The sequence below is a fragment of the Corvus kubaryi genome, unplaced genomic scaffold (genome assembly GCF_017639235.1).
Source record: "Corvus kubaryi isolate FWS band 111438036 unplaced genomic scaffold, C.kubaryi_AGA036_p1.0 37361, whole genome shotgun sequence".
Classification (NCBI taxonomy): domain Eukaryota; kingdom Metazoa; phylum Chordata; class Aves; order Passeriformes; family Corvidae; genus Corvus; species Corvus kubaryi.
In genome coordinates, this window is record NW_024581118.1 from 2,452,972 (window position 1) to 2,466,679 (window position 13,708).

The window sequence follows — 13,708 nt, forward strand, 5'->3', positions numbered from 1 at the left end:
TGTCCTGAAGCAGAGAGGCAGCAGGCTTGGTTTATTAGCTGTGTGTTTAGTTTTCTTTCATTTATTTACTGTGAATTTCACAGACTCACAGATGCATTTAGGTTGGAAAAGCCCTCTGAGATCATTGACTCCAATCTTTCCCCAGCACTGCCAAGGCTGCCACTAACCCATGTCCCCAGGTGCCACGTTCACAGCTCTCTTAAATCCCTCCAGGGATGGGGACTCCACTCTTTGTTCAAACAAGTAGTATTAAAGTGTTAAAAGTGTTTTCTGTCCATTCCTTCCATTCCAAAGCAGATTTCATTTCCAAGTTCTTACAGCACACTTGAATTTCCTTGAAAATTTTTCATCCAGTGTTATCTGAACAATCTGAATTGGAGCTCTGGTGCTTTCCTACTCTTGTGGATTGAATAAATATTTGTGGTTTTGTAAAATTAATTTTAAATTACAGTGTATAGCATATTAAACCAGATTATAATCTTTAGCAAAAATTGGCTACTACAGGGTAAAAAAGAAATCATTCAATTTGAGATTGCAAAGGGTAGAAGTTGACATTTTGAAGGAATTTTTTCTCAGGAGAAAAATGACTTGTGACATTGATTCAGCATAGAAAGCTGAAATGCATTTGAAAAACTCATTTAAACTGAAATTATGAAGACCAGACTTTCAGAGATAAATCCACATTCTGTAGAGAATAAGCTTAAATATGATATTTTCTCCACAAACCTCTTGTTACAAGTGTGATACTAAAGTCTGAGTGTGTATTCTGGTCTCTTAACGTGCAATGGTTACGTGAACTTTGTCATTACATCCTGATGGTCGTAACATGATTATTCTATGAAAACTTTCTAAATATTTACAGAGTCTACAGCTTTTTGGGGGTTTGGTTTTTTTTTGGGGGGGGTGGGTAGTTTTTTGGGGGGTTTTTGGAGTTTTTGTTTGGTTTTTTTTTGGTTGGTTGGTTGGTTTTGGGTATTTTTGGTTTGGTTTTTTTTCAGGGAGAAAAAACTAAAAAAAGAAAGGAGGAAAACAGAAGGGCAGCTCTGACATTAATAAATGAGCATGCAGAACAGGCAGGGCCTACTGAGAGTGTCTGTCATGGCTCTGCTCATTGTCCCCAACACCAAGAATGGAGGGACACATCATAAATCCCAACGAGGAGGATCTGGAGAGGAAGAGAATCCGTCCTGCTGAGACTGATGTGGCAAGACCAGGCCAAAAGGTGGTAAGAACAGACAAAAACTACTGATGTACAGACATGAGGAAAAATTGATTCTTCCAAATGTAATTTTGTTTGTAAAGCAATTTTTTCTGTAATCAGATCCTAAGTAGTAGTGAAGGTATTTTTGGAATTCTGAATTAATTGCTCAGCACGTCTGCAGGTGACACCAGGCTGTGGCTGACACGCCTGAAGGGTGGGATGTCATCCAGTGGAATGTTGCAATAGGGAAAGGGGTAATGGTCTGACACCAAAAGAGAGTCAATTAAGACTGGATATAAGGAGAAAGTTCTTTATAATGAGGTTGATAAAACTTTGGAAGAGCTTTTCCAGAGAAGCTGTGGCTGCCCCATCCCTGGAACCATTCCCTGTCAAGTTGGACAGGGCTCTGAGCACCCTGGTCTAGTGGAAGATTGTCCTGTTCACTGCAGGAGGATTGGAATGAGACCTTTAAAGGTCCCTTCTGACCCAAACTATTTTGTGATTCTATGATATATTCTTAACAAGATTATCTTGGCACTGACATAAAAACTTTATTTAAGAGAACAGCATAAAATGAAATTTTCCATTTGATTTGACACTGTAGCAACTTTTTTTGTAACCTTACACTCTTCCCTCATCTAAAACAGATCCCTTACTTTCCTTCTAATTTCCCTCCTTGGCCTGTTCATTAAGCTTTAAAAGAGACAGAGAAACTCAGCTTCAAACACAATTGGATGGCAAACTCTTGCCAAAGGAAAATTTGCGGCAAAGCAAATTTGCTTTTAAAAGATTTAATTATTATTTGTGAATGGAAATGTATAGCAAACATCCCAAGATTTTCCTGAATCAAACACAGGAATTTCATAAATCCAGGACTGAACTGATGTTCATTGCTGCAGGACTGATATCTTCTGGTCTGGGACTCAGGAGCGGTCATGGATGAAGTCCTGACATTTGGAATGCCTTGGTCAGACTCCTGAGTTGGACTTGGAGCTAGATATGGAAGAATCTAGATCCATGAGATGAAGGGACCAACATCAGGACATAGGTCCCAGTGTTTTGGGAGCCTTGTGGAGAACATAGTGTCTCAAAACTCTGGAAATATCAAGTTTTTGCAGTGCTCACTGGAGAGTTGGTCTGAAATCAGGGGTGATCGCCATGAGCAGGAATGACTTGAGAAGAAAGGATTTGAGATTAAACCAATAAAAATATCCAGGATTTTCTTCTGCCTTGAACTAATTTTATTTGATAAATCGAGTCCTAAATAAAATTTCCAAAACTGGAATTCTGTGTTTCAACCAAGTCTGTCCTCCTCATGTATCTTCTGAAGACAGCTACAGAAAAAAACCCAAACTTGTAGGACCTGACCTGCTTACACAGACATCAATAGCACTTTTTAGGTGTCTTAAATGGCAACAGATTTGAGCCTTAGGTTGGGCGGATTTGCAAAGTAGTAAATGTCATAAACTCCTTGGGGTCTCTTACTGGAACACAAGGATGACACTTTGAGAAAAGCACAGTAGCGTGAATTTTTTAAAGGCTGAACATGTTTTCTAACAAAATAATTAATGTCCTAGAAAAGAAGAAGCCCTGAACCCCCATTAATACGCAGTCAATTACCTCAGGCAATATATTGTGTAAACACTGGAGATAAACATCACTCCTCACTTACAGGAACAGGGATTTTCTCTTTCGAAATGGTTTTACAGCTTGTTGTTTGCATGGTCTCAGAGGCCAAAAAAGGACTTAGTTTTATCTTTGGATTTGCAAAATAAACCCTCTAGGAAAAGCTCCATACTTAACCTCTCTCTTCCTGTAGTGCTGTTATCTAAAGAGGAAAACCAGGTACGAGGAGGGGAATTTTGTGTCCTTTGGAGAGAGTGGGAAGGAAATCTGCATAAGCTGTATCACCAGTTGGACTTGTTGTGACAGTTCCTGATAATTAATGTCTCTGCAGAACAGGGATCAACAGGCTGTAAACTTCAGAGATAATCACATCTGTGTGAATTTCAATTTCTAGGGGAGCAGTTGATAATTAATGCTCCTAATAAGCATGAGCAGCTTAGTGAAAGAACAGAGTTTATATTTATAAACAATTTTTTCATCAGAAGACTCTCAGCCCTGCTTGTGGACCATGTCAGCACCTACAAACTGTCTGTAGCCAATACTGATGGAGGGAAACTGTTCTCCAGTTCAAACTCTATTCTCTAAACCATGTTTTTATTGTTTATTTCTCTGTTTTTTCCAACAGCATTTTTTAGCATTGGAAATTAATCACTTTGGAGCTTAAATACTTAAAAGCCAATGTGGTTCAGTGGGAACCATTTGTTCATCACAGTAGATAACGGAACACAACCTTGGAAAATAAAATTGACGTGTTCCTTTAGTATGTTCTGCACTGATTTGGTGATTTAAAATGGCAGATAGGCAGAGACCCCAGTTTTAGACAGTGACACTGGTCAACCTGTGAAGCTCAGAGGACTTCTGTGACACTTGTGGCAACGCCAGTGCTTTCCAGTCGTCACCCAAGCAACACCAAACCGTAGTTTATCTGCCTTTGTTAAAGCTGAGCTGTACCCCATTCCTTCAGGTAATGCGCCTCATAACTTGCTGATTTCATGTATTTATTTATTTATTTATCCATCCCCATCCCTGTCAGTCTCCAAGGCCAGGTTGGACAGGGCTTGGAGGGACCTGGTCTGGTGGAAGGTGTCCCTGTTCATGGCAGGGGGTGGAACGATCTGAGCTTTAAGGTCCCTTCCGACTCAGACCATTCTATAATTCCATGGGTTTTAATAGTGTTTCTGAGTATAATCTTTAAATTTCTCAGTTCTCATAGCTGGGTGAAAGGGATCAGCCACATTTTAGGAATTGTTGAAATTAGGAAATTTTGTTTTCAACACTTACAAAGGAAAAAGATCCATTGTGTCCTCCTTAAAATGCAACACAGTTGCAATAATTCTTCCTTTTCCTTTTTTTTTTCCTGACAGTTTCTTCCAGCTACTATTCCAAGAGCTGATATTTTGGATCTTTCTATTTACTGCTTGTGCCACTCTGCATTGCACTATTTGAAGAGCTTGACTCCTGTGGTTTCTTAATGCTGCAACCATTGTTTTAAACACAATTCAAGGGTTTGGATCTTTTTCTTAAGGAGGTGGAATTTTCCTTCAGGAACAGTTGAACAAAAGCTAGATATTTTGTATCTAATTCAGGAAATATTTGGCACATCCCATTTACTTTAGAAAGATTATTTCCATGGAGACTGAAAATGTACTGGTTCCTTGAGGAGGAAGACACAAAACATCATTTGTAAATGAAAATCTTCTGCAAATGTAAACAGAAAATCATCTCTTATGTTTACAGAGCAAAACCAATCAGAGAGTTTCAACTAATCTCCCCAGGAGCTCAGTCCTTTGGAAAAATGCTTGTCTTTTAAGCATCTGAAGTGGTCAATAACAGTTGGATACACTTTTTGGGGACTCACTTGAGGCACAACCCTTGCTCCCAATCCCGTGCTAAGCTGAATGTGTTGTTCCGTGGTTTCCTTTGTACAATTGCTCACCACTCTGTGAAAGAGTATTAAATAAAAAGAAGATTTTTAATGCATCACAGCCTGCTAATCAGAGCTGCTTTATTACATTTTGGCGGAGTAAGTGTGCTAATGACTGCATAATGTGTTTGCACTGCAATGTGATTTCACTGCAGTTTGTTTGAAAGCCTAATTGTGCCCAGCTGCCTGGGTTTGCATGATGGACAGCTGATAGTCAGCACCTCCCTGCTAATGCAAGGTCCAGGAGGGACTTGGACTGGATTGTTTACTCCAATTTAGCTCCGACAAAAGGGACTGTGCCATCAGCAGCCACTGTTGCACCTAATGAATTGCTGCTGGGATTTTACTTTGTGTGCCAATTAAATGCTGGATGAGTGTGAGCCAGCGTCAGGTTTGTGAAGCATTTGTTATGCATAGTAAAGAAGAGTGCATTATTAATTGTATTTCATGTTCTTCCATTGTGTAGGGATCTTGACCACGCTTGGGAATTTTGAGGTGTTCATGGTCATCAGGACACTGAAGGAAAACTGAGAGGCACTGGAAATGACTGTTTAAATTTATGCAATAAAATCCAAAACTAGATGTAAGGTATCCTGGGATCAGACTCCTGCTTCTAACACCAAACATATTTCCAAAGCCTGGAAAATTCCGGACTACATGCCAAGGATTAAGCTCCTTGTTAAACTGAGTCACCAGAATTAGTCTGATAATAACAAAATGTGAAGATACCCTGTGTCATGTGGAAATACAGTGAAAATAAAACTGTAGGTAATTTTTCTTCACTATTATGTGATTTACAAAGGGTAGGGAATCCTTGCCTGGTCCAATGCCCCAGGACAGACTCCTGCAGTGCAAGTCAGGTCAGCTGTGGACACACATTAGGATGCAGAGACAAGCAGAGAGGTTCAACCTCTTGGATTTGGGCATTGGTTCAATGTCTTTTCTCAAAGAACCAGATCCACCTACCTGCTGAAGCACAACTCCTCCCAGAGGTGTAACTTAATCATCCCAGAAAAGTGAGCAACAGTTCAAAGCCATGCAGACGAGTGTAAAGAAATGCAATTGCAAAACAAGCCAGGCAGGCACGGATACATCAGTCTGTGCTTCTAACACTTCTGCTAGAGGAATCATCGGGCTTGGAACTAGATGGTCTCTAATGTCCCTTTCCACCCAAACCGTTCTGGGGTTCTATGATTGATTCCAACTACTCCGAAATCCTGGGTTGATACAGAGCTACTTCAAAATGCAGCCCATAAAAGTCAAAGGAAATGGTAGTCACTGTATACTCCCTTGCTCATTTGGCCTGGTACAACTTTGAGGCAGCAGATGGAAACCGAAAAGTTTCAGTGCTGACAAACTACCAGGCAGAACTGCTGCTGTCAAGATATCATTAGACAAGACCTTGATAACACCTGCTCATCTCCATCTGACTGCATTATTCTAGTTCAGAGCTCATCCCAGCAGGGGACAAACTTTGCACTTTCTGTAGCACCCTCAGGGAGGAGGCCACATTGTTGGTGGAACCTCTGAAGCAACTAATAATTTGATTTAAATATGAGAAAATCAAAGAGATTTGGTCAGCTGTGGGATGAGCGAAGCCATTGCTTGCTTATGTTGGCAAGTTAATATAGAAGTCAGACTTATTGAGCAGAATAGCTCCTTGGAGGGGTGGAATCAGCACATCTGGGGGCCTGTGGAGCTGTTTAGATGCTTGTACTTGGGGTATAAGCACTGTGAGAAAGGATGGAGCCACCAGCCAGGACCTGGCACATTTGCAGGTGGGATGTGGGTGGCCCAGGCAAGAGTTTTGTGGCTCTGTGGTGCTGGTCTAAACTGGGCCAGATACACAGGACCTTGCTTGGCATGTCGTGCACGTGTTTGTGTGCATCAGGGAACATAACCTGCTGTCTTGCTGTATAATTTTTAGATTTTTTTGCCACTGACTGACACACTCTGTTGTTGCTGCCATGCACCCCGACGACTTTGTGATGGAAGCACTGAGGGTATTGTGAAAACAGAAGCGATTCCTCTTGCTCTGGGGTATTGCAGCTGCGCTGACGTGTCCACTGGATAACGGGGATGGAGGGATTTCTACTCCAATCTGAGTATTTAATATCAATTTGATTGCCAGGGGACTGGACACACATTGAAAGCAATATGTAAATCGACAGCACAAGAGGGAACGGCCTCAAGCTGTGCCAGGAGAGGCTGAGGTTGGACACCAGGAGGAATTTCTTCCTGGAAGGGGTGGTCAGGCCTTGGAAGGGGCTGCCCAGGGAAGTTTGGAGTCCCCATCCCTGGAGGTGTCCATGGAATGACTGGATGTGGCACTCAGTGGGCATCAGGCACAGCTTGGACTTGATGGTTCTGGAGGGCTTTTCAAACCTCAGTGATTCTGGGATTCTAGGAAATAATGCATTAACTCTTTTTGTATTACTCATCCCAATTCTACAGACAGTATAAATTCACTTCTCAAGCCTGCTCAGGACTGGAAGTTTTCCGTCCGATTCTGGCCTCAATGTGAATTTGTGGCTCCGTGGGGCCAGTTCTGAAGCTCATTTCGAAGCCAAGAGATAGCCACCCATTACCCCAATCAGATCCCTTTCTGACCCCCCGTGGCTCCAGAAGATCTCTCGTTTAAGATTCTGCTCCCAAACGCGACAATGGGCTCATGGTTGTTATTCTTGCAGCGTAACTCTTGGGATGTAAATGAGAACTGTCTCTATCTACCTGTGTATCTGAGTTTCCTTTTTGCATATTCTAATTGATTAGGTTGAAAGTAAATGACAGTATTCTATTTGCTTAGGCAGAACTGGGCTTATTAATTCATTTATTCTGTAACTCTGGTAAATAATGATGATTTACTTCTCATTTGCATAGGAAAATATTCAAGCAGCTTTTGGCTACTAATGAACACCCTGGGAAGCAGTTGAAAATGGTCAGCAAAGCGTTTTTTTTTCTCATTGACAGTTCAAGTGTCACGAGCAAGCACTAATATTTATTGTAACTCAGCTTTAGAGCTGAAGAAAGACGTTCAAGACCTGCTCCATTTCTGTACCTTTTAAAACACTGGCTCTTTGTTCCTTTGTCCTGGCTACGTGTGACATTTTCTTTTTAAAGCTGAAACATGGGAAGGCAAATGTCCCCTGCAGACCCTGGACTAGTCAAAGAGCTGTCTTCTTTTTGTTGTTTCTTCCGGAAACACTGCTTTGAAAGAAATCACTGTTGTAGAACCAATTAGGTTCTTTAGGTGGATCATTTCTCAGTCACTGGAATAATGAATTCCCATTTGCTCAAAGGGTTGCATTCACCCTTCAGTGGCTAAACAAACAGGAATTCATTGCCACAGCTAGGCAACCAGAATTACTTATGCATTCTTTTCAGAATCTTTCTTTTTTCATCTTTATTCAATTCACCATAAAGATGATTGTTTAATGAGGGGGAAGTTCAATTGGAGCCAAACGAAAAGGCACAAGCCTTCTAAGCCAGAGTGTATTTTTCAGAAGTGGCTTATTTGTCAGGCTCTTGCAAATTTGCATTTGGGGTGGATTTTTTTGTTAGTCAAACCACAAATGGAACATTCGTTTTCTGGCTTTTTACAGGATTTCAGTTTACTGGGCACAGAAAGATGAAACAGTGCTCCTCAGAACTAATAATGTAAATTATACACATTAACTATACATGATATTATAAGATATTGCATTATGTATTGTATATAAATTATATATAAAAATATAAAGGTGTTCACAGGATGAATCACCACTCTGGTCATCAAACCTTTCTGCCTTTCCCCGTCATATGCTGATAATAACATAATTATCTACTATATCTGCTTTGATTTATGGGGGGAAAAAAACCTTATGGCTTTGTCAGGGTTAATTGAATCATAATCAGTCTTCTTCTGGAAATCAGATTTGCGCCCGAAGTGGAGTCATCTGACCATCTGTAATAGCTGGCTAAATGCTCAAATGAAAATGTAATTGTGGTGTTTGCTCCTTTTCAGCTTGTTATTTCTCCATATCATTTAGGAGTCAAAGTTCAGGGAAGATGCAGTTACCAGAAAGATCACTTTATAACATTTGTGTCTTTTGCATCTACCTCACAGCTGAACTTCACAGTAAATTCAGTTAGGGAGAGGAGCTACAGAAGATACAGCAAATTGTATTTGTTTTCAAATAAAGGTCAGCTGAATTTTGAAAATTATGAAAAATAACTCTCTGTGTATGGTTTTGTATGGTTTTATGTTGTGTTTCACTCATTTTAATTTAAAAATGTGTTTAGATCATTGCAGTAGATCAAGCTCACAGGGACTTTAATCCCATTTTTCAGTCAGCCTCTTGGGATATGGCTGTCCTTGCTATGCTCAGCTTAGATAAGGCAGCTGAGCTCCAAAATCTTAAGCACGGTTTATGTTTCATAGAACCCATACAGGAAAATTCTTAGACACTGGATATCATCATATGGTTTAAGTTTTAAATTCAATCACCTGCAAATTATCTGTCAATGTTTTTCAGAAATTAGAGAAATAAACTTAGAAGCTCTGGAGAAAGTGAGTGAGGTTTTAACTCTGCTGCTGCTCTTAAGAAATTTTTGCCTCTTCAGAAAATTATTTTAGAGACCAGACACTACTGGAAGGAATCTTGTAGAGATGTACTGGGTACTTTGCCATGGGAAAAAATGAATTATTTTAAAACATTTTCTTTTTTCAAACCAAAGTTTAAAAGCAAGCCCCACATGGCAGGAAAGAGTGAATATATGTTCTGCTCACTGACTGGATGACAGTGACCTTACCTGAGCTTTGATAGTCCAACTCCCACCTGGTGACCCCAAAGCACAGAGAGAATTTCACTCCTCCGTTTTATGACACTGGATTTTCTCCCTCAGTTTCTGCCTGTGAGCTTGTGCCACTGCATCCTCCTCATCCAGCAGTTCAAGTGTGGCAGGGACTTGACAAAGTGTGTGTGAGATGCTGTCACCCTTTATCATTGTCATTCTCAGATTCCACCTCAGTGAATTATTTTACCAAAGTCATTTACGGCGCTAAACAATTTCACAGAGTGGAGCCATTTGCCAATTACATCTTTTACTTCCCCTGCATTTGTTCCCCATCACTTCTTTATGTGAAATGACCCCTTGCTTGGGAGAGGAGTAATTGTTTTCTCAGTAGAGCACCGATCAATGAAGGGCTTCTGCCCTGCACTCTTGATTAGGAATTAGTTTCCTATTGGAAATTAAAAAAAAGGTTGATTTCCTTTAAGGTTTTCATGGTTTATTAGTGTGATTGAACTGAGTTAGTAAGAGTGAGTTATGAATCTGGACAGCCCTGCTCCAACATGCAGATGATGCTTCTCAAAATTTTTGCTACAATATCTGGATGAAAGCAGCAGCTGGACAAAAACCTGTGAGCCTGAAAGGTTAAAAACAGTATTAACCCCCACGGTGTTTGGTGGAGCAACCATTCCCATGTACTCTTGCATTGTTTTCCAACTCCATTTGTCTTTCATCCTTCATTAGTCCCTTTTATTTCTGGCAGAAAAAAAAAAAATAATCCCAAGGCAGACTTGTAAATACCACAAATGATAAAATGAATTTGAGGAGTCCAAGTCAAGGAACAGGCTTTGCTCATCAACCTCAGCAGACAGAAAGTAAGTAGACTGTGTTCATCCAAAGAAAATGAGATAGCTTTCTCTCAGAATTATTCACTGTTTTTTGTACATTTAATTTTGTCTGAAGCAGCCCCTGTGACTTGAACAGTTCCTTCCAGAATGGAAAAAAAAAAAAAAAAAAAACCAGAAAAATCCCCATTTAGAGCTGCACAGCACACTGGGCATCCTTCTCATGTCATCACTCTGTAGCCCTAAAAAAATCCCTTTGTGTGTGTTTCCTCTTGTTTTCTAACTGTACTTTTGTTGTTGTTTGGTGGGGAAGTGTTGAAGCTCCATCAGAAAAACTGCTCAGGTGTTCTGGAAACACTGTAAGAGATACCAGCCATATTCCTGCAGGGATTTTAATGGGAATTGAAAGGTCTAAACAGTCTCCTCCAAGCAAGTCCGAAATCAGTTACTGTAGGAAAAAAAATCAATGGTTAAGGAAGAGTCTAATTTACTACTTTTCAGCACTTTTATTTGCTCTCCTTTCTTAGGCAAATGTGAAATCAAGGAAAGAAAATCTATAATCCACCCAGGCTGGGGTATCTTACATCCCATTTGAGAGCAAAGTTGCTGGTGAATTCCAATAAAAACTATGGTGCAGTGGTTTTTTTTTTTTTTAATACTCTGATGAGTCTTATCACTATTTGAAAGTGGGGGGATTCATGTGAAAAACTGATAGACACCAAGATTTAATATCCATGATAATTAACAACACGTTTAACAATAGTGGGAGAGCAACTACAACTTTCTATAGAATTTAATATCCTCCCAGCCCTTTTGTAGGAGCTCCAATTTCCTTTCTGCTATACATAATAAACAAATTTTATTGGTTCATCTGTTATTATAATGTCCTTTCAATATGGAAAGAAAGAGGATCAATATCAGAACAACAATAAAAAAAAAAGGGGGTTAGGAACAATCATACACGGACAGTTAATGTTCACTTTACATCTGTTTGCATCTGTGTTTGGGGTTTCTTTACCATTGTAAAAACATGAAAAAAGGGGTCCCAAATACGAGCCAACTATTCATGGATACTTTGGCTTCAAGGATCCCACAAGAATGTAATGGTTTAGTAACACTACTACTTGATTAAACTTCAGTTCTCCTGCAGACTTCAGGATAAAACCTCTGTACGAGTGTATCAAGTCCACGACTAGAAAATAACTTACCTGTGTATGAGTGGCAGCTGCAGCACAAGAAAAAATAGTTTGAAATAACACATTGAATCAATTTGTCATTCAAACAAGTATCTAACTGTAAAGGTCTGAAGTGAAGGTGAAGCAGCCACCAAAGGAGGCTTAGATGGGATACTGGGCAGGAATTGGTCCTTGGGAGGGTGGGCAGGCCCTGGCACAGGGTGCCCAGAGAAGCTGTGGCTGCCCCTGGGTCCCTGGAGGTGTCCAAGGCCAGGCTGGACAGGGCTTGGAGCAGCCTGGGCTAGTGGAAGGTGTCCCTGCCCATGGAAGATGGGTTGGATTAGCTGCTCTTTAAGGTCCCTTCCAACCCAAATTATTCCATGCTTCAAGCTTCCTTACCCAGCTTTGTCAGGAATTCGGTACAGGCTATTTCTGAAGGACAGGGTTGATTCTGTACCTTTATTTCTTGGCAGCAATGCAATAACAAATGTTATTAATGATGACTTTTTTTACCAAGAGCAGAACTGAATTTGCCTGTGGCAAAACTCGAATCCTTTTGTTGGGATAACAGCCCTGCCATCTATTTTCCATCACATCAAATCACAGTGACAATAAGATGGGTCTGAGACACGTGAGAATAATTTGGTGCAACAATTTAATGTGGTTATTTGGATACTAGTTTTGGTTAACTCAAAGGCTGAATGACTACAAACATTTTTAGAGGTTTCTAAGGAACCATTTTTAGCATTATCTCAAGGGTTCTTTTATTTTTCCTTACATTTGAATTTATCCCTAATGAAGATTCCTGTGTGTTTGGGCTACAGTTGTGTCTGTCAGGACGAATTTGTGCAGCAAACTGGAGAGGAAGTGCAGGGAATGGTTTGTAACTGGGCAGCGAGAGCATGACTTAGGTCTGGAAGACATGGACTGTGAGTTAGATTATTTATAGTGCAGTTTACAGTAATTTGTGGCTTTTGAGTGAATTTCAAGAGTCACAAATCAAAAAGCTTGAAACATCCTTCTATATAGCTGTCAAAGCAAAGTGAATGATATTTCACAGTTCTTTTGACATTCTATAGAAAATCAGTATTTTGGAAGGTTCAGAACATAAGTTTAAAGCTCTACTTCTTCCCCATGTTACATAAAAAATGTATAAATAGAATTTTTAGTTTAAAAAGAATAGAATAAAAATTTGTGCAAAAGGTAAAAATCCTACAGCATATTCAAGAAGTAGGAACAAAGCTGGGGTTTTTTTTTAAACTTAATAAAATAAAAATATTAATTCTGTAATTATATGAACAATGCATGGCATTGTTGAAGAGCTAACAAATATAGGATAATATAAGGTTATGTTAAAAAAGTACTTTTATTATCTGAGATTCTCTTAATAAATTAAATTTGCCTCTTAGATAATAGGAGTCTAAACTGCTGTCAGAATTATGAAGTTCAGCTAAATATTACCCTTCTGGAATAAGCAACTTCATTGGTGGTTGCTCAAATATAGATAAATCTTATCATTCTTGTTCTTTAAAACTATATCTGGGGAACAATTTGAAGTATTAGCTTTCAATAGTAAAAATCATTAAAAGACCTTGAAACATTTTGGGTTTAAATGTTTGGAATTGTTAAGCTTGACAGTCACTGAAGTTCAAATTGAAATTTTTTAAGGGAAGGGAATAAAGTGTTTCCTTGGAAGATTGAAAGGAATAAATGGACAAATGTTGGGTCTGGGAAAAACTGCCTGGGAGTTTGGTCACACTTTTTTTTTTGTGGTAGTTTTTTGTGTAAGGAAATTCTTTAATTTCTATGTAGATGCAAATGGAAAGATTTATTATGGACAATGCTTAAGTGTTGTTCAAGGTAGAAATAGAAAATTTGTAACTTTGTATACTTTTTTTCAAGACTGCATTGAGAAAAAGAAACAAAAAAGCAAATCTGGTACTAATGGGAGGATGGTAAATTATATAACTTCAAAGGTGAGCTAAAAATCGAGATCTGGCGGGGGGGGTGGGTTTCCACCTCTCTTTTCATGTGAATCCCTGGATGCTCTTGTTGCATTTGTGCAGCATCAGTGGTGGTAAAAGCAGGGCTAACGAGCACAACGAGGTGGGCACAGAGTATGGGGGGATGCTGTTTCTGTTTCCCTCTTGAGGGGGTTCTGTTTCCT